The sequence below is a fragment of the Argopecten irradians genome, chromosome 13 (genome assembly GCF_041381155.1).
Source record: "Argopecten irradians isolate NY chromosome 13, Ai_NY, whole genome shotgun sequence".
In the NCBI taxonomy this organism is placed as follows: domain Eukaryota; kingdom Metazoa; phylum Mollusca; class Bivalvia; order Pectinida; family Pectinidae; genus Argopecten; species Argopecten irradians.
Window position 1 is genome coordinate 23,122,745 of NC_091146.1, and position 24,658 is coordinate 23,147,402.

The 24,658-nt window shown below is 34.7% G+C and overlaps 1 pseudogene; it reads left to right on the forward strand.

Moving 5' to 3' along the window:
* Nucleotides 1-24,658, forward strand: LOC138305530 (disintegrin and metalloproteinase domain-containing protein 10-like; annotated as a pseudogene).

The window sequence follows — 24,658 nt, forward strand, 5'->3', positions numbered from 1 at the left end:
AGAGGTCGGTCGTTATCAGGGAGAGTCTAACCCGGAAACAAAAATAAACAATGGTATTGATCCGGGTAGTGTAGAAAGACAGGTGATCATACGATACTACAATGGATTGTTTAAATTATTTTATATTCGTGTTAATTGGAATTCTAAATAATTGCACAGGTAAGTTATATATTTGCTATCATATCCTAGTATAGTCACTAGATATGGTTCTGTTTATATGTAGATCTAGCTATACGTATACATACTCTCCTGTCAATCCACAAATGGCTGGTAATATTATGAACACGCCATGTGATAGACATTTTGAATCGTTTTAGTTTGGGGCTAATACAATGTCATATCAATACGGTAGGATACACGATTGACATAAAGTCAAACCTGTCTATAAAGAACACCCAAGGGGTATAGGGAAACATTGTCTGTATAGCCAGGCTGTCCTTGTACACAGGTTATATTGTGTTGAAGTTTGAAATCTGGGACTTAACAGAAGTGGTCTCATTAAGAAGGTGATTAATATACATGGGTTGTAGCTAAGACAGGTTTAAATGTAAATTGATACAGGTACATCTAGATGTCACGAGTGGATTTTGAAATAACTTCCTGATCCAAAGACATTAATAAGTTAACTGTCAAAAGGTCGAATCCTAAGATAGAATAGGAATTATACACACAAACACATTATTTATCAAATGAGACAATTTAATATTACATCTTGATATATACTGGTACCGCCAAACCTGTCTCTATTGTGGGGCCGCGGTGATCGAGTGGTTATTGGTCAAGATGTCCCAACATATTACCACAAGTCCCCCTCCTCTGGAATGCTAGTTCGAATCCCATGTGGGGCAGTTGCAAGGTACTGACTGCTGGTCGGTGTTTTGTCTCCGGGTACTCCGGCTTTCCTCCAGCAACAAGTCTGTCCTATCCTTGTGTGACTCTGGCTTTTAATAGAATATAAAACTATAGGCAAGTGGTCTTTATACACTGGTCAATTTATCTTATGAATGACCAAATTTATTTAATAATCGTTCTTTTCACTTTATCATTTATTCTGTTTCCCCCTAAAGTATACATGTAGGATATGTCCGTATCACTGTTATTGATCAATCGGTGTATTTATTAGGTTTAAGTTGATGAGGCTTTTGAAGAAGTATGTCGGGTACTCAATCTAATCAAAATGCTTCATTGATCATGGACTAGAAGAATAATGACCGCAAATTATAAATAAAAATGAATCTTTTTATACAATGTACCAAACACTTAATGTCTGTTTTAATTTCAGCTTGATTGTGATTTAAAGGTACAATGTTTTTACCAGTCAATGACATTATGAACTCGTCATGATAGCATACAAATCTTATTACAATGCTATTTGAAGTTGTTCCTTCCTCTGTTGCAATTCACGTGGATATTATAAATACCCGACCGTCCTTTAATGACACCGACTGTCACTAGGACGTAAAATAACCAACCAGCTAACTAATCATACTAATAAGGGCACAGCCCTTCGTGCCCGAAGGGCACGAAGTGCGAAGGACTTCTAAGGTAACACATACATGAAAAAAACACGATCTTTCCAATTCAATACTACACACTGACAACTTCAGTTTGCGGCCGCCATTTTTCCCCACTATAAAAAATCCCATCAGCGTCAATGCGGTGCTTTGAAATCAGCTCATTTTATAATCAAGCAGCTCAGTGCTATTGCTCTTTTTATTTGCTATTGCTCTTTATTTGCAAGCGTTTAAGTGATAGACCACCTTCCAATGTAATCAGCTGGTCAAAAACGGAATATCTGTAACAGAAATAAAAAATTCTTCCTTTTCTTATGTGGATTTCCTTTACCAAATAAGGGTTTGAGGTGTGAATATATGAATAAATTGTGAGGTGTGAATATATGAATAAAAAAATAAACGGAAAATTCGGCTCCGTTATTTCCATAAATTGAACGTATTAATATTGCATAATTAATGGTTACTGAAACATATGGCTGCGCCCCTTAAGGCATGGCCTTCAGTCATATTACTAAAACAGTTCTTGCTACACAAGTCGGCAATGACTATATACATGTATTATTCATATTGACGCATTACTGCCATTGTGCGAATATATTGAATAAGCAAAAGGATGCGATACTATTCTTACAATGATACTGTAGATAGGTATTCCGTCTTTGAATATTACCGTTCGGGTTTATATCCATTGTGACGTCATTATTTTGTGAACGCAATCACGTCGTTTTCTCTGACGTCACCCTATGAAACACATGACTTCACAATCAATACCTAGCCGCAAAGGGCAGATAACTATGTAATAAGCTAATACGGAATTGATCGAGACTGTCGTGTCACCAGTGCACTCCTATTAGAGATAGGTGTTGATGGCATATTTCTGTTTCTAACTTACGGTACGATCATAACGCAATAGGTTACTATATATTTAAACATACAATCTAAAATGTTTCTAACATTTTGGATGGAAATAATCTAAATGGCGGGGAAAAAACGATCAAATGCGATATTTTGCCTTTTACGATAATTATCTGTATCAATTTAATTTTGTTTATTTTTATAGGAAGATAGGGTTTATTTAACATTGAATCATTTTGGCGGCTCTATATTAATGATCGTGTTAAATGATAAATTACACACCGATAATCATAGGAACAACATACACAAACATACATAAATTATACTTTAATCGTTGTCTTATTTCAAATTATCTATTTAAAGATGCTCCGTCGCCGACAGAGCATAAATGGCAATAATCATTAGAACAATAATTGGTGTTTAATCTTGTATATATATGTCTAATTAACACAAAAAATGATATAATTTGTTTTGCCTTTTTGTGCATGCGCAATCAGTACTTCATTCCATAAAGGATATAGTGCCACGGATTTTTTCGGGATGTAATTAATTATTTTTTGTATTTTCAACTTGAAGTAAAATTAGAAGCTCAAACTTTTCAATTGTGGTAATGGTGTAAAGTAAGTAACTTTAGTAACTGAAGAAAAATACTAAATCGTCTGCTCGTGTTTTTGATAGTGAAAAAATAACAATTGTTAGCGGAGGAGCATCTTTAAGCAAGTCATGAATGGTTCTTTTATGCGGTTACCCTCTTGTTATTCATTTCTAGTGGAACCAAAACAAAACACACAGGTAAGCAGGACGATAAAACTATACAGGGACTAAACTTATGAAATACTGAAAACCATTTTATCTCGGAAATTAGTCCCTTAATTGTGTAGAGATCTCAAATGCGAAATTAAACATTTCTTGATTAATTGTACAGAATATAATTACTAAAGGTATATGAATATAATGTTAGCTTAATTGATTGGTATATTCGCAATTTTTTGGGGGGAATATGTTGAATTTTACTAAGAAACGAAAAAAATATAAGATAATCAAAATAAAATAAAAACAGGTCGCAGGTTTTTAGTAAATTTGAATTTTTTTTCATTTCTGTCATAACTTTGATTTCGATAAAAAAAAAGTGTTAAAGTACGATTTACCGTCGACTCGTCCTACCTTCGATCATTAAGACGTCAACCTTTAATGTGTTTTTGTGACGTCACCATAAGCGGAATGTGGGACTAATTAATGTTGTAATTCGATGTACAGTGGAACCTCCCAAAACCAAACCTTCTCAAAACCGATCACCTCTAGAAACCGAACATGGATGTCATGTACGGAATTAATTCCTCTTTATTAATAGTATATAAAACTTCCCAAAACCGATCCCTCCCAATTCCGAATACCGGACCGATTTTGAGATCGGAATAGTCAAATGTAACTATAATGTGTATTATAAACGGTGATCTAAAATTAAACTTTTTGTTGTTAGGTGAGCTTTAGGTAATACCATTGTATTGATCTCATATCATACCGCCATTATCATGACTATTTTGTACAAACAATTACCTTTGTCATCGATTTTATTTATCAAATATAGTGAAACCTCTACCAGGAAGATCAAATTTAGAGTTCATGCATTTTTAAACATTGTTAGAAATTGACGTCATAGCTCCATTAAAAGCACAACAATACGAGTATATTTTTAGTAATTAATGAACGAAAAATTCGGATCACTGCTTAGTACATCAAACACCATGAAAAGTAAAAAAAAATTAAATATGATATATTGTTCTTAACAATTAGCACTTTAAACGTTAGTTACATCTTTGTTTTTATTTGCCTTATAGTACTTTCCTCAACAACCTACATTCATGTATGACCATTGTATAACAGTTGAAAATACATTTGCAATATTCAAGTGCACTACCACTACGTGTACAGGACAGTCTGCCATAATCACAGTTAATATGCCATCGAAAGGAACGTGTATGAAATATCACTGTATTGCTCTGTTCATTCTCTGCTTGGGTCATAAATTACAAATCTTTACTTTCCATCGCCACGCGAAAACAAATATTGAACCGATAAATAGGCAATATAACATTACACGTCTTCCACTTGCGTTAAACTGTTTACTTAACAGGAAAACATCGCCAGCGCTTTATAGTTAAAGTAAAATAAATACAAATAAGTATTATAACATAGTACAAGAAAGATATGTTACCCCCACTGTATCAAATAAACTGTTGAATAATATGTTAGTTCATTGTTTGGTCTAGTTTATTATAATTAGTCCACTAAACCTGCCTATATTATTAGGTGTGTTTTTTTTGCAAATATATATATTATGCACAAAAAATCAAAAAGCCTAATAATATAGGCAGGTTTAGCGGACTAATTATAAGTATGTCCTATTAACAGTCAGGGTCATGTAAGGACGGCCTCCCATGTATGTGGTGTCTTGTGTGTGTGAAATACGAGATGCGTGTTTTGGGAGACTGCGGTATTGGGTAGATTCGTGTTGTGTGTTGTATAGTAGAACTGTTGCCCTTTTTATACCACATATGATATCAAAACACACGACTAAAGCGTTTCATTCATAAAGATCATCTGTTTCAGCGGTTCAAAGCAAACATCTCGATGACTACATTTCACATTACGAAGGACTTCAGTATGACGCAGACACCTTACATCAACGTCATCTTCGATTCAGGAGGTCAAACACACAGCGCCACCTGGTATTTAATTTCAAGGCTTATGGCAGGTAAAGTATATCATGCATAAAATTATCGGAAGTTTATACATATAATAAAAATTCTTTTCTGAAATTGAGCGAAATAGAAAAGGAGGGATGCGATTACGGAATGTTGAATACGTCCATCGTATTACCACTTGCCGCTCCCAACGTCTCTGGGTCGCGAGTTCGAATCTCATGTGAGGCATTTGTCATGTACATGTACAGACTACATGTTAACTGGTTTGTCTCCAGGTACTCCCGCTTCTCTCCACCATCTATACCCGTCAAGTCATTCCCAACTTCTATCTCGAACCTTTTCATTTCAGAGACTTCGAGTTAGAGCTGGTCCCAGACGATTCTATATTTACAACTGATTTTTCACTACAGTTCAGCAACGGATCCTCTTACCCTGCAGACATATCATTTATATACAAAGGGAAGGTCAAAGGTCAGTATTTAAAATGTTTGTATAATTAACCTGCGACTTAATGTTTTTGCATACCACTATGAAAAAAAATCCGAGAATGGCGCGAAACCCCGACGTTAACGTGACGTCACAATAGAGACATTGACGTTGCGTATTGATTCGGAAAAAAGAATCCCTTGAAAAAACACTATAATGTTACATTTAAACATACTTCATTTTATCAAATAGAGTATAAAATTAATTATAAGTATTGATGTCACTATTTTTTAATTTTATCGGGTTATGAAAAAAAAATTGTTTGCAAACTTATGTGAGAATCCGCTACGCGGATTCACACAGTTTGCAAACAATTTTTTTTTCATACCCCGATAAAGGTCAAAGGTCAGTATTTAAAATGTTTGTATAATTAACCTGCGACTTAATGTTATTTCCTACAATTCGATATTTCATAGAAACAAATGCTTATTAATATTATCTTCTCGGTCAATAGCAATACACAAAGCTATATATCACTCGTTTTGCTTCATGAATTCGATTTGTATTTCCCTAATTAATACACCAAATACAGAATACAGAGCTTACATACTTATAGCATATAATTAGCACTAACTCTACCAGTATTGCCATATACGTGTACAATTCGTATCAATGTATGTATATTCTATATTTGTATATTACAGAGTTATCTGCCCTTGCAGGTTGGTATTGTTTGTGACGTCATGGGTTTACGATCATACTGTCATACATTTTTGGAGAAAATGACGTAAATTGCGCTCATAAAATAATGACGTAACAATTTATACCTACCTTCAAGGGAACTAACTTTATAATATGCAGAGACGGAATACAATGCCATCCAGGAACTCAAACAATCTAATTGACAGTTTCCATAGAGATCATGTCAACATATCGAACCGACTATCACTTCGTCATTGAAACGTACTTTTTGGGACGTGGATGTGGCGCGGTGGTAAACGGCGCATGAATGTTTGGCTAGGCGATTAGGTGCCGTAGATTGTGAGTTCGAGTCACGGATAGGACCACGAGTCAATATTCAATACATTGTCATCCTTTGTTATATCAAGGGGAAAAACTAATAATACTCTACTCACTAGGTGGCGTTAATTACGAACTAGTGTTAGTATTTCTTTTGTTTGTATTTTAAAATGATGTGGCTAATGGTATATATTCCAGGTGAATCCAACTCGTACGTACACGGGAGTGTACTAGAGGGCGTGTTCCGGGGTTCATTATCATCAACAGAGATACAATCTACCACATTGAGCATGCGCGGAGATTTTCTCCGGTTGGACATCTCAATCCCTACCACTCAATAATATACAAAGGGGAACACGTTAACCTTGACCCCTACCGGTACGTATAGTAATTATATATAATAAAATTACATTATTAAGGTTCAATAATGAAGCTACTACAAATCAGATTATTTTGGCGTTTTTAATTTCGATAAATAATCGCGTACTTCGTTTGCTATTAAGAACTACTTTCATATATTGATAATATCTTATTGTTCACAAGCAGTGAGAATTTCAGCCGTCAATATAGTTGTTTTGTAATTCTTTCATCTTAGTGACACCATTCACTACAAAAAAAAACACATACTTTACCTTCAACTATATTTCGAAAAAAATCCTACCCCCTATACATAAGTAAATGCTTCAGTTCGAAGTCAAACAATGTATCGCGATACTGTTTAAACCAATGAACATTTATAAGTCATTAGTTTAATACTCTATGCTGTTACATTATGTTTAAGGCTAATAACCTTTCTCAGAGAAGACATTTTCAATACGTACCGTCGCAACATCGATTTGCACATAAAATACATTACCATTATTTTTTAAGTTATGAAATAATTTTCATTTATATTTAAGCCGTCATTTTTTAAGTATATGCTGTAGCCTTCATATACAATTTTCATTTTGCTAATCTATTGACATTTTACACCATACCAGATATCGCCGGGCGGCTGGCGAAGGAGTGTGTGGCCTCGACCGACATCGTCAATGGATGGAAAAGAGATCAACCCCGACCAATCAAAAGGTATTGTCACCCATCGAAAGTCTGCTGCAGCAAGTCACTGGTATGGGCCATCTGAATTATGAGATGCATTGCAGCTTAACGAAACGAAATGAAGTTCCGATTAAGGATTTGGTTTACAAATGTAAATCCATTTCGAACCACGTGCTTTTGTGTGGTGCAAATTGTTTCCGAAACGCCTTTTAAAAATGGGATAATTTTGCACAGTTACAATCGTTACAAGCTTAACTTTTATACCACATTTATCATCACCTTCTGAACATCTTAGGCTTTACATAAAACTATCTTACTACGGTAAAGGGGTAAGGTTGGAAGCACAGAGTCTTAGAATGTGGAAATTGATGAAATTTTTGATACACACTGTAGCTGTGAATCCAAAAGGTTTCACTAGGGATCCAAAACTGGAACTATACCTACACTCTTTTTTACCGTATTTATTTTTTAATTTATAATAATATTATCAATGTGTTTAAGATTTGTTTTCGTTTCGAAAGTTTGTGGCAGTCAAATGTATCACCGAATGTATTTTGTCACATATGTAACGACACGTCTGATCCTTATATTTCAGTCAAATAAATACAGTAGACATGCCAACAATGACTCACAAAGAATGAAACATAGCACACAGGACTCTACCAACTTAAGGAATAATCCATCAAAAATGTCCACGAAAGAGGACAGTTATGCCAAGCGGGTGAGACGAACAACTGCACCGAACACGAAACAACTGCACCGAACACGAAACGCCTTGGGGCAAAAAACACGTGCTATATGTATCTACGATCAGACCCAATCATGTGGAAATATATAAAACAGCAGGCAAAGGTAAGTAATTCTTTCGAAGCCATATTAGATTCATGTGGGGATTGTGGGTAAAAATCACCATGTGTATGATGCTTTGCAGTGAGCAAATCATTTATATGTAGTATACGGTTAAAACGCTATTGTGATTTCAATGAACGTATATTTCATTCATATTTCTCGCAGCATGAAGCGAACTCTTGTGAAAGAGGTGTCTCAGTAACGTTACTCTATGTAAATCAGCCATTTTATGTAGAATAGAAAAACTTTCTCAGTAACCGGAAACCAGAGGTCAAAACAAGAGTAAGGGTAAATTTTCTAATGCATTGGTAACTAAATCTAACATTTACATTTTTGTCCTAGATCTTAACTTAAAAGTCTTTTTATGACACTACCTCTTCTGACTTTTCCGCCTGACAGGGGATAATGATGCTAAGATATATTTTGTAGCCACAGTAAGGTATTTTTGTATAAAGTGAAAGTAGAAGTGTTCTACACTATATAAAGTTTTCCTTGTTTTATATTCAATGCCATGAATTAATTCAGCATGTTTATGATTCTAATTTTTAAATGATTCATAACAGTAAAGTAAGTCAATACACGCAATAAGCAATATGAACGAAACACTCGACTTCGATAAGAGATCAATTATCTGATGGGTCAGGGGAGATAACTCTTTCGCCTATGAAAACCCTTTATATATTTACCTGTCATCAAATTGCATTCATAACAATTTTTATCATATAACTATTCAATAAGAGGTTATGAAAGCGAGTCCAAATAAGCAAACAATAGATGAACTGCTGCGCTTGCAGATAGGTAAAGAGTCTTTATCTAAAATTATATCATACCTTTATAATTACAGTTTGCACTGACATAGATTCAAAAACCATGTTTTCTAGTATTATCATTATCAGTATATAATGATAATGCAACACGTGCGGCGATTTTATTGTTACAAGAATAGTCGCTTGCGTGGCAACACGGGGTCATGACCCCATTTTTGGCGGGAACATATGAATGACTCTATTCCGATCAGCTGTTCAATCGTAATAGTTGACGATGACGGGAGAGAGAAAACTATCGGTATTTTTATGGATAATATGCAACTGTCGCGAGAATAAATATTATTAATCAACGTGAAAAACTGAAATTATAAGGAATATATTTTGATTTTGTTGAGGTTAAGAGCGTATAATGATAATGGGGCCGTTGTAAATTTTATGTTACCCGGCTTCGCCGGAGTTGCATAATTTACACATGCCCCATTATCATTATACCCTCATAACCTCAACAAAAGTAAAATACATTTTTTGAGTAAGGTCATGATGTCTCGAGACCTACCATCAGTGAAATATGCATTGTCTCCAGATATTAGGCCTATATGAAAAAAAAAAAATTCGCAAAATATACCACAAGCTGTATATCGCGTCGAAAACTAGGCGTGATACAATGGCTAGAAGATATATCTGTACATACTAAATAAATTATAATGTCCTAATGACAAGGGCGGCTGATGGCAATACTACAGCAAATATTGTAATCGATTTCTTTATACTAAAAATAAAACGCCAACGATTAGGGGTGTAACAATATGTTCATCTATCATTTACTTACTACCCCATCTTTAATGTCTTTCCTCGATTTCAGTATAAAACTGAAGTAAATAACGGACTTCAGTTAAAGGAAGTAATGCAGATACTTACGTATCATCTTATCAAACGTATTAGCTCCAATGTATAATAGTGACATTTTGAATGTTTAGTAAATAAAAGTACATAGAAGTGCAATTCAGGCATACAAAATGACATTTATTGAAATAGGGATTTACAATTTAACTCTGTTTCAAGACTAAAGAGAAACAAATATGGATATTATTTCAATAAATAAATCGGGGTCAGTGTTTCAACTAACAGAACGACATATTCAAATTGTAAATACTACCTATAGGATGGTTGCAGGAACATGTCAATGTTTTCTTTTGACTTGTTTAAAGGATGACAGCGTAGCTAAGAACGAGATACTAGCGATGTTCGCGAGTCATGTAGCAGCTATAAACGAGATCTACAAAACGACCAACTTCTCGACATACCCTGATGATCACGACAACTATTACTACCTCGGGGTTCAGTTCAGGGTGCAACGGACAACAGTAAGTATATGATCACCGCCACAATGTTTTCTTATGTCAATCAAATTTGTATCATTTATGCGTTACCCATCCTACAAATGTGCAAAAAACAGTTGATCTATTTTCCTATGCATTTTGTCTATGGCAGCACTTAAATCATGACTGTTGTTCTTTTGTCCCTTTGTTTACAATATAATTGAACGATTGCTTTCGAGTCTAGTATGCTTCAGTGCATCCTCGATACTCCAGGGGCTCCGATCACTTTCGATCTCTACACCCATGGACTATCTTATAGTGAAATTGAAGACAGCTCAGCGGAAAACATTTGACCAATCACAGACCAGCAAAGATTTCCTTTGAAGACTACAGAGAGAGCGACGCCCAACTCCAAAGCCACACAGTCAACCACAGGGTACCATTATACGGCTCTTTTGATGTACATCAAAGGACTAAATTACCTGTTCTGTTCTGTTGCCTCCAGATTTACTATGAGATAGTCCAGGGGTGTAGAGATTGTAAGTGATCGGAACCCCTGGAGTATCGAGGATGGCTTCAGTGAGGAAGCACCATGATATAAAGAGAACATGTGTTCCCACTATTACATGGGAGACATACTGTTAATGTGAAGTCGGTCTAACTCATGTCAATAGCTCTACAGCATGGTATAGGTAACATATAAAATACGAAAACAAATCCTCACATGTAAGTTTTTCTTTGTCGTTCAATGTAGTGATTAGCATATATAGAAAGGACTTCGATCCTTAAGTAGGCCCGACAGATATAAATGATATTCATCATTGGATCTATAATAAGAATTTACTCAACTCATGTAAAATGTATAATTTACACAAAACGTCATATAAAATAATGCGTTTTGCCTTTGCTGGGTAAACAAGAAGTACTTTATTTCATATAGGGCATAGTGCCATGGACATTTGGCGGGACGCAATTTATTATTTTAAATACTTTTATCTTGAGGAAAAATAATAATGCAATTTCTTTTTTCGATCGTGGTAATGAAAACACAACTTGTTTGCCTGCTTCTGAAAAGAAGAAATAACATCCGTTGGCGGTTAAGCGTGTTTCAAAATGTTACATTATATAGTTTACGCCACGGAGAATGCCATATTTCCAATGCCTGCAGTAGTAAGAAGTAAATTTGTCCACATCCATAAATCAACATAGAGCCACACAAGACAACGCGAATGCGCAGATATTAACTAACACCCTGTACTTTACATGTAATGGCGTGGCTAAGATGTGTAATTTTTTATGCTTTAATTTTATCGTAGGTCATGACTGATAATTCGGAGAATTGTAACACCACGAAAGCAAACCAGTTTTGTAATCCAGATATCGACGTCAGTAACTTCCTAGATCTGACGTCACGAGAAAATCATAACGAATTCTGTCTGGCATTCACCTTCACAGCAAGAGATTTCTCTGGCGGAACCTTAGGACTCGCTTGGGTAGCCTCCCCTGAAAGTAAGTGGCTGGATATTTATTTGATTTTTGTACTATTGAGTAGAGCACCCTGCTGAACATATCACTGCCAAGGATATAATACATCTGTATAAACAAATAGGTTATACAGGGCGATGTTTTCACCTACCTACCCTAATTATTCGATATCCTCGTTTATATATATTGGTAATAGAAAGAAAATCATGTTAAAAATGATTGTGTGTTTGATGAAATTACTCCAATTCGTTAAGAAGAATGGTATTTGCTAATCTCCGTTTGATGGAATTACCTTAATTCGTTAAAAAGAATTAAATTTGTTAATCTCCATTATTGATGAAAATTCGTTAAATAGAATGGTATTTGTTAATCTCCGTTTTGATGAAATTACCATAATTCGTTAAATAGAATGGTATTTGTTAATCTCCATTTTGATGGAATTACCTTAATTCGTTAAATAGAATGGTATTTGTTAATCTCCATTTTGATGAAATTACCCTATCGTTAAGAAGAATGGTATTTGTTAATCTCCGTTTTCATGAAATTACTTTAATTCAGATTCAGCAGGCGGTATCTGTGAGAAGTACAAGTCATTCCCAGAGCAGGACGGACAGCTTGTTAGTAAGAGTTTGAACACCGGGATTGTCACCATCATTAACTACGGTAAACGTGTGGCCCCGACGGTGTCTCATCTTACCTTCGCGCACGAAGTGGGACACAACTTCGGATCACCGGTAACATTTCAACATATTCAGTTTTGAATATTACAGTTATTTCCCTTTGGGTAGGATTCCACGTCGGTTTCTCTGATGAAATTACTCTCTGAAGCACATGACACCACAATCAACACATTTGTGTACCTACCGACAAGGGCAGATAACTCTATGTTATTCAAATACTGAATATCTATTGATATATTATATATCCCCGGGTGCTCCTTTTGTGTTATCTGAAGAGTTAAAAGGTGTCAATCATTTACAAAGAAAACAAGAAGTTCCAAATTTCTATGTCCAAGTAATAAGATATCATGTTTTATTGCTATTAATTTTTGATATATCATAATGACATTTTTTATGTTTTTTTTTTTTTTAAATTTAAAATCTGAAATCAAAGCAATAGAAATCGTCTTCATAAGTAAATAAACCAAATTATGGTCAAAAACATTTATTTCAAACAATTTTAAAACAACATGACCGCAGGGTGTGCTGACCATGTGTATCAGTACGTCCTCCATTGGATCAATCGGAACTCCTCGGATGTAAAACATTACCTCGGATGTTATAGGTGTAAGAATATCTAAAAAATCAAATATTTTTCTTCGCCTGAAAATCTAATTACGTCCTAATTACGCACACAAAAAATTAATAGTTATTGAAATGTTATACTTCTAAAGACACATTTAAAGAAATTGAATGTAAGTATTTCTCCTTCGAGATGGACATCACACATCATCGATGAACTTACACTTTTCGATGGGTTGTATCCTTAGTGGCAACAGGAGCCGATTGTTCAAAGCATGATGCTTAATGACATGATTAGTGAAATTTTCGTTTCTTATTTACTGCAAAATATGCAAATATATTTTCACTAAATTTACCATGTAAGTATAGAATGGAGTTCTTAGGATTCTAATAAAATTTTGCAAAATTTGTTATACCAACAATGATATTTGAAATATTTTGAAAATTGTCGTTAAACTGCTATTAGCCTTAACACCTTTTGCACATCTGGACCCAGTTGTTATAATAGTCCCTAGTTTCAAAATGAATGCCTTTGTGTCACCTTTTAGGTCAATGTACGACCGTTACATCTGAGGAGTGCCGATTGCCAATGGATAGCCCAAACATAGATTTATACGCGATGTTATGTTCATATTTGCAGCATGATACCGGGATATGTGCACCTTACAATACCGGTTACCCCGGGGCGTCGGATGGAAACTACATCATGTATGCTAGCGCTACCCATGGGGACCTTCCACATAATCATGAGTTCTCGGTCTGTAGCAAGGACAACATGACACGTGTTCTGAATTCACTGCTCAAAGAAACATTTAAGACAAATTGTTTACAGAGTAAGTCTTCAGAAAAAACAGAACACTACGTCACTACGATCGTACTAACTATATTATCTGTAGTTTAAATTTAGCGCTTTCGCGCTGTCTTTGAAGCGCTGATTTATGTTCAGCGGTAAAGAGGAGTGTCAATTTGGGTCCTCTGCTGGCCATGACCGATAAGTAATATTTTTGTTTACAGATACCCGGGGGTTAGGATATCATGATATGACATGTGATTAAGGTCAGGTCGAAGTCCCTTGTGAGTTATGGGGTTGGGGGTGTTAAACCGGAGGGGAACTTTTTTGTTTCGTCCAGTTTTGTTGGAACCAAATTATATTTTTGAATGATTTTTTATGAATTATAATGCATTTATATGTTAAAAATAAAACATTTTGGAAAATATAACTGAGAGTCAAAAAAATAGGTCACAGTGACCAAATTTTGTTCAATTGACACTCCTCCTTTCTTTTTAAAAACGTATGTTCGTTTTGAACCTCCGAATTGCGCTTCGAATTTACATGTACAAGTTATCGTTTGTAGTTTTTTTCGCATCTATGTTTTGATTTGACTGCGCTAAAATATCACTTAGTACATTGACTGTATGTTACGTGTTTAAACCGGATGTCTTTTGCGCTAAAAATAAGACATCCGGTTCAGAAACGTAATATACTGTAAATGTACTAAAATATATCAATATATTTGGTCATTATAGACAGGTTAAGGGTTACATATATTCAATAATTGTGAATTCAGACAATACCATGTAATCACGCCGAAATCGACATGGAACCGTATTACACAATGGACGATTTTAACTTTCTATATTGTGTTGTATAATACAAAAAGAAGGTCCATTTAAAATACATGAATTGTCGATGACGTCATCAAATTTGCCGTTTAAGGACGTTCCTGTGATAATCGCGCGATTTAAAAGCTGGAACGCAAGTGAAATCTCATCATTTGTTTCTACAAAGTTTGGGAGAAAAAGAATCAAACATGAATCTACCAAGTCAACAGGAATAACGTTTTTCACTCTGGTTAAGATACCCCTGTCCACTTAACAGACACATGTAGGATTTTATTTAAACTGTATTATATATAGTTCCGTGGTGATTAATTCTCACATTTCCATACCGGCTGCGAAATCCGGAAAAGGTTATCCCATGCAGATACAAATTGATATTCAGTATACATTAGCATCATATGTAACTTTCCTACAGACCAGGAGGGGTCTTTCTGTGGAAACGGGATACTGGAGGATGGTGAGGAATGTGACTGTGGGTATGAAGACGACTGTGATGAAAGTTGCTGTAACCCTCGTCACGAGCCAATGAAGCCCACAGATTGTAAACTCGTGCATGGTAAACAATGCAGGTAGGTAAAATCATTGTGAAATATACGCTTAGTTTTCTGTTCGGGTGTGGTTAATGGATGTTTTCTGTATATGGACGTCAGTGGTGCTTTGATTTAGATGTAGTTCAAAGTATTCTCTCATACCTACACGTGTAATGCTGGCCTGTCTAGGTTAATACACTCCTGTCGCCTGACGCTGTATTGCATGGCTACATATGCAATAACGCCTCATGACGTCAAAGCGTTAACAAATAATTATTTTTCGGGGAAAAATTTTAACAATATTCAAACAATAGGAAATGAGTTGGAAATATCACTCAAATTTCATATATGGAGAATTGACTTGCAGTCGCGTTTTCTTTCGAATTTATTTCAAAAAATCATAAAATCATAGTAATTAAATTGCAATAAAACGTTGAGGTATGAGAGAAAAATACAAGCCTTGGGGTTCACAACATTTTTTTACCCTTGGGTAAAATATCCCTATGTTTCATATCCTCCTATGATAGAGTCTTATATTATCACCTGCCCACGGCCATTGTATTGAAACTGTCTTATATAAGCCACGGGCTTCTTGCCAACACTTATCAGACAAATTCAACAATTTTCAATGACGTTCTATTCCTTGCTTATCAAATCTGCTACAAATCTGTTATAAACACGATTAATCTAAAATCAGGATTATTTAGCAGTTTGCTTTCATAGATTATATTTGTATGCTGCCTCCGATCTAAGGATCGAACTCTGGATCCCTGATGTATCGTTCCTATGCTCTACCGACAAGCCTAAATAAAAGTTCTCCCTAGCCATCGAGAGGTTTATTGAGGTTATTATTCACCAAACTGATTACTGTTTATCTTACATTAATTGTAATTTTGTTTCAGTCCATCACAGGGTCCATGCTGTACCCCACAATGTAATTACATCAGCGCTACCAGTAACAAAATGTGTAGAGCGGCTACTGACTGTGTTGACCACGCCTACTGTCTGTATCCTTTGTTAATCATGTAACAGGAGATGAGAAAATGTAGCGGCCAGACCGGGATTCGAACCGGGACCCTCCGAATAGCAGCCGAGTGCTCTATTGACTAGTCACCGATGATCGACCCAGTCCAATCCCGCTACAATCCTATCAATAGTTATCTGATTACATCACCGTACTATCAAAATAAAAAAGGACAGAATAGCTTCCTAAAACTATAGGGCTGATTGCACCATCTTATCATCAAAATGACAAATTGTACAGAATAGCTTGCCATATATGCCAGAGAGGAAATAGTTTTAAACGTCTATAGAGCATTATAGGTACATATGTATGCATGCTGTGATGAATTGTCTATGCAGCTTTGAGTGGAATACATTTCGAGTACTGGAATATGAAGGTCTTCAAAACGTGTTCCCGAATGCGATGTTGCCAAATGCTTTATGAAACGGTGTGAGGATAAACATTTTTTTACAAAAAAAAAATAATAATAATAATAATATAATAAAAAATAATAAACCACTTAAAAAACAATACTTAACTTTACGCAGGAGGGCTCTCAAAGCAACTTCCATATTTGATTATTTTAAATTTTAAACACAAACTTACACCACTATCACATTATCACAGATATATTCAGCATTTACAGATTTATGTATCTCAATCATTAACATCAATTCAAACAGTACTTAGATAATTAATTTCATAAGTATACTAATATCAGGGAGGACAACTCTTACATAAAATAAGCAGACGCAGACAATTCCTTTTAACAAATTTTAATATGTAATAACAAATTCAATAAGGATTTAAGGATTTAAATGTTAATTAATTTGACTTGATAATTATCTGTTATGAAGTTAGCAGGTTGAAGAAATCATGTTTAATTATACAAGACGTTCTTTAATCAGAAACGCAGGTATTCATGACATTATAATCATCGGTTATGAATTATAATTACGTTATTCTATGGACTTTTGATATGAAAAGTTCAGTAATGGAAAGAAATATACTCAACCTATGGATATGTACCCTCGAGCTCTTATTCATAAATATATATTCTATATTTTTTTCTTATTAGAGAGCTGACTCAATGAAACTACTTAAAAAATCCTGTTTCATTTGCTCATGAACTATGGTAGCTGAACATCGTTCTTTGCACAAGAAAATATTCTAGACTAGACTTACTTTTGCCTCCGTTTAGCTACTAGACTTAAATATTTACAGATCATTAACTATGTTTCAAGAGGAATCAATTCATCACCCCATGAAATCGGCCAAATCAAGAATCAATCCTTATATGACATATATGAGCTCTGAGAGATACCGAGGTAATCAAACTATTTTCCTATCGATTATTTCTACGCTTAACTATTTATCCCAAGCAAATGGAATATTTCTTAGATTATATTATGGCAATTGAAAAATGTTATTCATTATACAAGGAAAACTAATCGCTATTTTAGATCGGTAGGGAGCATAAAGCACTCAATGAATATTTTGCCTTGCCACTGTCGAATATATTGGATGTCGGTTGCTGGTTTTACAGCTTAATTTAACATTTTCAATAGATGTTTACTTCTTTTTAGTGTAATCTGCATTCAGTTTATTGGATATTATTTAATTTACTAATGACATCTGTCAGAACAAGTCGGCAAAGATAAACTCCAGCTTCCATCTTTTGATTATTACAACTGTATATAAGCACAATTGGTACACACTTTTTGTTTTCGTCTGACCTACGTGATAACTGCAGGCAGATAGAGAAGAGATCGACGTTTTTCATGAATCGCTATAACACATGATATTCATTAAACAAGTTCAATCATTTAACAATTATTGAACGAGTTTATAAATTTCACATACATAGGCAAGAGTGTAATATAGTCACATAACTAGTATCTAGGGAAATGAAGAAAAATCTTTCAATTTCGTTTCTAGTATCGAAATCAGACTCGGATTTGATGTTTCCGTCTACAGAGACAATCATGCGGAGTCATAATTTGATCATGACTTCATTATTACCTGTATCATTACACTAGTGTTATTAGATGTGTGTCTTACGATATTTATTACATAGTTATACGACACGGTTGAAAGGGTCTATTATTTGATAAAAATAAACACGATAACTCTTACTTACCTTAACAATTTCTTAGCGGAAACTCATCGGAATGTCCTTCACCGAAGAACAAGCCTGACGTAGTGACACTGTGTAACGATAAATTGTCTGTTTGTCAAAAAGGGGTAAGTCATAGTGAAATAGTTATAAAGCTAATCATAACTGTGTCCATCGCGATACTGCAGGGGTTACTTTCACTGTCACTATGTCAGTCCCTGGATTATCTCATAGTAGAACTGAGGACAGTTCAGGAGGGGGAAAAACTGTGTAATCGCAGGCCAGCAGAAACTTTCTTTGAAGTCCATCACAAAATTCAAATGACGGTACATTGTGATTGACTCTGTGGCTTTCAAGTAGGTTTGTTTACATTTCAAAGGTCGTTTCTACTGACCTGCGATTCGTCAGTTTTTTTTCTTGCCTCAAGTGGCAAATGTTAAAGAATGCGATCGCAATGGTAAGAAATGCTTAGATTGTATCTGAAGGTATTGAAGAATACCTTCGCAAAGACACATGTATATCTGCTTCCAGTGTCACGAATCAAATAAGACAAAAGTCTAAAACGTAGGCTTATACAATCAGATATGGAGTTAAACAAATTATCATTCTTAATTAATTGGGTAACCATAAACTCCGAATCTGGGTTATAGCCTTAGGTCTGTATTATGTTTTATCTTGCTCAATAACATGTTCTACTTGAAATTTCTTGTGTTCAGTGTTTGTTTGAGTTAACGATTATCTCGCAATTATTTTTATGTGTGGAAATTTGATGTGCAGTATTTCTCAAAGTGACGGACAATTATCATTGTAAAATTGAAGTAAATAAACCCTCAGCAAGTTTCGGGTTTAACAACATTTTGTGACCAACGGGTAGAATATCCCTATCCTTCATAGCTACATTGTACCTATGATAGAGTCTTATAAGCATCTTTTGCTTCCCTAACTACAGGAGTGCACCGGCTCACTGTGTGAAAAGATCGGATATATAGAAAATAATGGATCCTTATGGACCGAATGCGAAAGCGAAAGCAGTTCTGCTCAATGTTTCCTGGCCTGTCAATGTAAGTCTGAAAGGTTCAATAAAAGAATAGTTTTTGTATATCAATATATCTTAAGATGCATTTGTAATTTAATTTTATATATATAATCATATAATATTGAATAATTAGTGTTAACATGGTAACTATCACTGCGTAGTAAATAAACCTGAATTATAACTTGACCAATGTGGAAATGTTGTTGTATTCAACATTGAATACCACGCCTGTTCACGAACATATAATATATGTAAATTTACTGATTCAGTCCTAGATATTAATACATAAACATATGCAATATTTGCAGATATTGGGCCTGATAATTCATCAAACAGCTGCATTAGTTCTAACAATATTCTTAATGATGACCACAACGACGCGTTCAGGAATCTAGTGAAAAACATCACTGGATCAATTTCAAAAGTGTCTCTACCAGCTGGTAAGGCATATATTTCTAAATTATCCCTTTAATCTTCCCCTTAATGTATCATGGAGCAGGTCTCGTCAACTCTTTTCACCTGTAGGAAATCTATGAAAAGTTCAAACTGCAAATCGCCCCTTATCCCTTTCTATTGACATTTCACGGAACAGGTTCCTTCGAAAGATTTTACTATATCTTGTTATAGGGCAGATATATTCCAAAAATCATAGCTACTTTAATATTTCTTTTCTTGAAGACTAGAAAATTCGCATACACACATGAAACTAGGATGGAAGTTGATATCAGCGAAAGAGCTGCCAGATGTAAAATGTATCTTATTTGCATATTACAGAGTTATCGGCCCTTGCAGGGATGTATTGATTGTGACGTCTTATGTTTGCGAGCTTAACGTCATATTTTTTTCGGAAAGTATGAATTGTGCTCATAAAGTAATGTCGTAACAATCGATACCTACCCGCAAGGGCCGATAACTCTGTAAAATGGAAGAGAACACACACTTTGTTTTATTTTTACTCCATTTGGTCTATATTATATAAACGGATAATGTTGTAAAGACTGTAAACGAGCTCCCGTTAATTGTGATACTAAATACAACTCTTTTAAACTTTCTATATGTAATGTTTTGATACCTTTTTTTGTATTTTTTGTTTGCTAAACATGTTATTAACTGCCTCGAAGTGCGCGTTCGAAGATATATCATTTACCTTAAAAAATCATGTTTGCGTGCGAATTATCTGAATAATATACCTGGGACTTGGGGCGTAGATGTCGATTTTGCAGTGCCAAGATTTAACTTAGCGTACCGGGATCTATTGGGAAATAAATAAATAAATACGAATCATATAGAAACATAAGGATCTACCTGTTTGAAGTACAGTGAAATCTCATTTAGTGACCATCTCCTTAATGATATAGCTTGTTATTTCCAAAAGGACTAGTTATACATGATATGTAATGTGTAGAGATCGTCATGGCATGGAAATCACGTTTTCTGTTACCATGAGCATAAATAGGGTAAGACAAACAGAATCATAAACTCTCTTTGTGGTGAGACAGGAGATTTCAACCCCTGGGATAAGATATCAAACTGTCAAACACAAGGCTTTGCTCAAATCTTCTCCTATCTTACACAAAAGGGAGTTAAAGATTCTATTATTCTTTGTCATTAAGATGGCCTTTCCATATGGTTTTGACTTTAGTGTCCGGACACCCGAATGTTTGTTCCTATCTCTGTTACTATTAACATTATTATTTAACTTCAAAAGGCTTCGGTTGGTTATAAAGAAAGCAGCTCTTTTAGCAGAATATAAAGAAGTTCGCCTTAAGTGACTTTAATAATTAATGTCATGCATCACTCCATTGTAATATCATTTGTTTCTATATAGGATCCCCTTGTGATGATTTCAAGGGATACTGTGACGTGTTCAGTCGCTGTCGGACCGTCAATAACAACGGACCGTTGGCAAGGTTACAGAATCTGATATTCGGAAATGAGACATGGTCAATGATCCGAGAATGGATAGTGGTGAGTCTCTGAAGTTATGAGTTTGTAAGACCTTCATGAGGGGAAATTTCAAAAGCTTTTTTACTGTAATATTACGTGACCTTTCCATACGTTATCATCTTAAGAGTCTAAATGCCAGATCTGACGAGCCATGGTAAACAACGCTGCAGTCAACTATAAATCAACTCTTTAACAACAACAAAAAAAAAATTAATTTCGTTATATTGTCAATTCCAGGAGCACTGGTGGATTGTCATGCTAATGGCGGTAGGAGTTGTCCTTTTTATGATGCTCTTCATCAAAGTTTGTGGTGTCAACACCCCCGGTTTTGACCCTAAACATAAAACCGTTACCAAGGTAACACCTACGCCACCACTGCCGCCTAGGAACCGTCAAAAGGCCCATGGATCACGTGACCAATATTTGGTAAGTCTGACCTTGACATTCTATCATTTTAAAGGCCAGAAGAAGATTTAGACTAGAATATATGTATATGTGATCATGTTATTTTTCCCTGCTTTTTTTGGTTTCAAATCCTTTTCCAATGTTTGAATAAATCAGCAATAACATTTTGCTTAGTAAACGTGAATGTCATCGCAACGTGCTGCTAAACCGTAATACGACGTCCACATACAAATTGAGGCAAAGAGCCAGTGTTAACTTATGTATAATATGCATTTTCTTTTCTTCTGCAAGACAAAGATATAGAGCTAGTTTCTATCGATCTTTACCGTGACGCATGAACTGTGATATAAACCCATCGCTTTCGTATTGCATATGATAAATAAACTTAAACCTAACTTCTTTCAATTGTATACTGAAAGTATGAACTAAATATAAGGCCCTACACAATCTGTTTTATTACATGTCTCTCTTATGCCTTTGTATTATCTGTTGCAGGATGACTATGACCCGTCGCCAAAGCAACATAGAGCGCCACGTGACCAGTATCATGGCAGAGAACTTCACCACATGGAAAAACGTCAAAGATATTAATACATTTTATCATTTAATGTCGAAATAATTAAGAACTCCACACTGACGGCAGAGATAATGATTATCTCTCCTCCCATACCAGTTAGTATACAATTGTTATGTTCTGACGGGTAGAGATAATGATCAATTATTCCCTCATTCCAATCTTGTGACTTTCAATTTCTCTCCACTTCGATGCTCTTCGTGACGCTCCAATACAAAAATCGCCAAGAAAGTGTATTCTCTCATACCTACATGTGTCATACTGGCTGGTCCAGGGCAATACACTTATGTCGCCTGAAGCTGTATCGCATGGCTACTCATGCAATACAGCCTTATGACGTTGCAGTGTCAACAAAATTATTATTTTCTCGGTGCAATTTAAAACACTTTTCAGAAAGTAGGCTGCATTTACTTTTGATTAAAAGATACAAACAACTTGATTTGTATATATATGGAGTATTGAAATGCATTCGCGTTTTATTCCAATTTATTTCAAAATGTGGAAAATTATAATAGTAAAATTGCAACAAAACTTCGAGGTATGAGAGGAAAATACTCTTTCATAAGTGGATATGAAGGATAGGGATATTCTACCCTCGGGATCACAAAATGTTATAAAACCCTCGACAAGCCTCAGGTTTTACAACATTTTGTGACTCTCGGTTAGAAAATCGTGTTCCTTCATATCCACATAGGAAAGAATCATATATTATTACATCGTCGTGTTTTGCTATTCTTATATCTTTCATATATTAAAAGTCACCAAACTGAATTTGTTTGCCAAACATCCCTGTCATTTCTCATTCGATCTACAAGTAGTTTGACCTCTTTTTATTAGAGATTTACATTGTGCCAAATGTAATATTAAGTATTTATTGCATAATCCGCCTGATATCCAATTATTTCGCCCGTGTAATAAATGTATTAATGTCTCTTGTGTAATATGACCTGGAACGATTTTCATTAGCTAGAAATCCATTGTGACGCCATTACATAAACAAAAAATGACGTCAGTGAAAAAAACGTGATGTCAGGATTACGAGGACAATATGGCGGTCTCTGCTGAATTTCGCAAAATATTTTGGCGTGAGTTTCTTCGGAATGTAGTTTGTTGTATTTATGTGTTAAAGAAGTATCTTAAAGCGTTTGTGTTCATTCTATATACGAATTTATGGAACTCGCAAAGGCTCGCAAAAATCTTCTTTCATAAAATCTCACATCTAATGAACACTCATTTAAAATTCTATATTTATATCAGTAACAGATGAAAACAAAAAAGGTACGAATATTTTACATGATTATTTGATTTGTGTATATGTGACAATTATTTGATGATATCTTTAAAACATTTAAAACAAATGATGACTAAATACCAATCTCCGTAAACATATTTGATTTATTTTCCATAGAAGTGCAGTTTTCTGTTATAATTATAGCAAGATAGTGTTTCGTATTAATTAACAACAAAACTGTGATATCTGTTTAATGCAAAGGACTTAGTTTGTTTTCAGACCAGTGAGATTAAAGTTCGCCTGAAAGATGATCCACCGTTGTTGAATGGTATCTTCTCTATCTAAAACAGAGGCAGATGAATAATTAATTTTATTCGATTACAAAAATTACTTATTGACACCATTACCATTATTAAACTTATTTGATATATTTAGTAAATTTGCTCACTTTGCCCTATATGGAATGACGTACTGATTGTGCATGTACCAAGAGCATAATAAATCATTTTAAATGTATGTTTGTGTTAATTGGACACGTACACGATTAAACATTAGTTATTATCAACTGATGAATATCATCAATACTCTGTCGGCGATATACCAATCTTATCAAAACGCAGATCCTTATAACCACTCCGTTCTTATTAAACGTCATGGTAATTAGAATCTGAATAACATGCTGTGTTCTTAATGAACGCCTTAGAATGTCGAAACAGGAAATTTTGGCAAACGTTGCTGCTAATGTTGTAAATATATTTTTAATCTTAATGTTTACGTTTTCATTCTCAAAATATAGAACAACATGGATGTCATAGTTATATGTGTGATGGAAATACAAAACGGATGTTATTTTACTTTTTGTGATGGAAATACAATACAAATGTTAATATAGTGTTTTTTGTGTGATTGAAATACAATACAGATGTTATTTTACTGTAATTTTCTTTTGTTGCATGTAATAAACTGGAGCTTTAAGT